General features: G+C 43.7%; 1 protein-coding gene across 1 annotated transcript in view; it reads right to left on the reverse strand.

The window, feature by feature from the left end:
* cUnh8orf34 (chromosome Un C8orf34 homolog) overlaps positions 1–2,500 on the reverse strand; it is an 83,168-nt gene that overhangs the window by 50,117 nt on the left and 30,551 nt on the right. The window lies entirely within an intron of this gene.

A 2,500-nucleotide genomic window follows, 5' to 3' on the forward strand; every position in this document is an offset into this window, starting at 1 on the left:
ACTTTAGTAATAACTTCAGTAATAACTTCAGTAATAACTAAAGTAATCACTTCAGTAATAACAACTAGGGAGGCAGAGAGGGAGAGAGATAGTACTACTGAAGTGATTACTATAGTAATAACTATAGTAATCACTTCAGTAATAACAATAGCAATAACTTTAGTAAAAACTATAGTAATAACTACAGTAATAACTATAGTAATCACTTCAGTAATAACAATAGCAATAACTATAGTAAAAACTATAGTAATCACTTCAGAAATAACTATAGTAATCACTTCAGTAATAACTATAGCAATAACTATAGTAATAACTTCAGAAATAACTATAGTAATAACTTTAGTAATAACTATAGCAATAACTATAGTAATAACTTCAGTAAAAACATAATAATAACAACATAGTAACATGTTTTTGTTTAAACAGATTGTGATTCTGCTTCTTCCGGGCGAGGCATTTTGCAGCCGCCACAAAACGGGAATCAGTCTCCTATTCCACGATGGACAGTGCAGTGGATTCATTACAGTCAATTATTCTGCATTTGCACATTAATTATGTGGAATGATGATTCCGTGAGTGTGTCCAAAATACATCCATCGGTTTTCCTCACCGAAGATGAGGCTTGTGACACATTGTTTTTAAGCATAATGAACGTTCATGAGCGGACGCCCAAAGGAACACTTTTAATTAAATACTAAAAGAAAACTTCTGGTAGATACGCAGGTGCAAAATCAGCTTACTTGACTAACTAGGGATTAGACACACACAGACACAGTCAGATACAGAAGTGTGTGTGTGTGTGTGTGTGTGTGTGTGTGTGAGAGTCTGTGAGTGTGTGTGTGTGTGTGTGTATGTATGTGTGTGTGTGCATGCGTGCTTGCGTGTGTGTGTGTGTGTGTGTGTGTGTGTGTGTGTGTGTGTGTGTGTTATAAACACCAAGCTGTTGTTGCCGCTCGGAGCAGGAGAACAGATGTGGCTCTCGCACTCCAGAGGGCGGCCGAATCACCGTCAGCTATAACACTCATCCACTTAGCACGTTGTCCGGGCGGCATATGTGCTAATTAATTACCAGCACTTGATCCGTGTTTATTATTAACAATCAGCTGAGAATTCGCAATGTTTGTTGTTTTTGGAGCTGGCATATTTCACTACGCAGCTCTGTTGAACGCTCCACTGATTGGTCGATAGCCATGAGCGGCAGTCCAGATGTTCCGAAATAATGATGTCATGGGCAACCACTTCTCCAATACTACTACTACTACTACTAATAATAATAATAATAATCATAATAATACAAAATAACACTCCTTTACTGCAGGGTTGAACAAAATATCCCCCGTTGGGTGAGGGGTTATTTTGCTGCAGGAACACACACCTACCGTATTTTCCGGACTATAAGGCGCATTTTAAAGCCTTTAATTCTCTCAAAAAACGACAGTGCGCCTTATAATCCGGAAGGCCTTATATACGGATTCATTCTGGTTGTGCTGACCTCGAAGCGATTTTGTGTGGTACACGGCGCTCTGTCAACATTTAAGTACGACTTTGGTAAACTACAAAGCCGCACCGCTTGCAGCATTACGGCTACCGGGGTCCGGAGCGTCGCGGAGTAACACATACTGTGCTTCACCATAATATTACAGTGTGTGTGTATAAGGACCCCAAAAGGGCACACGTCAAGAGACGCGCTTACGACGCGGACTTCAAACTCGAGGCCCTCAGTCACGCGGTAGAACATTGGGAATAGAGCAGCTGCGAGAGAATTCAACATTAATGAATCAACGGTACGGGAGTGGAGGAAGCAAGAAGACGAGCTGCGCCAAGTAAAGGTGACCGCACAGAGTTTCAGTTAGAGGCCACAGTTATAGGACAAAATTGAACAGCGGGTTATTGAACAGAGAGCAGCAGGTAGAAGCGTCTCTACCGTCTCCATTCGACGGAAGGCAACAGCGTTGAGCGCGGGACATGAGTATCAACGACTTTCGCGGCGTTCCTCCCTGGTGCTTTCGTTTTATGAAAAGGCGGAATCTCGCCATCCGCACGCGAACTGCCGTCCCGCAGCGACCGCCAAAGGATTACGAGGAAAAGCGGGGCCACTTTCCGCGCATGCTGCAAAAACAAGATCACGGAAAAGAAGATCCGGCCGGAGCACATCGCCAACGTGGACGAGGTTCCCCTCGCCTTTGATATCCCCGTGAAGCGCACTGTGGAGAAAACAGGCTCCAGGGATCATCACTGAACCGCCAGGCAACAGCAACGACCCCGACTCGGATAACGACGAGAGCGATCCGGGCATGCTGGATGCCGTAACCGCCCAGCTGTTAAACTCGGACACTGGTGACGAAGAATTTGAGGGATTTGTGGACGGGGAGTGAACTGAAAAAGTGAGTGTATTGTGCTTTGTGTTTTACGTGCTACAACTGAACAATTTCGAGAGTTATTGTGAATACGCTAACGTATGATTGAGCGGTATCGGACTGTTTTTTTTTACGTGTTACAA

Source organism: Zeus faber (genome assembly GCF_960531495.2).
Source record: "Zeus faber genome assembly, chromosome: 19".
In the NCBI taxonomy this organism is placed as follows: Eukaryota; Metazoa; Chordata; class Actinopteri; order Zeiformes; family Zeidae; genus Zeus; species Zeus faber.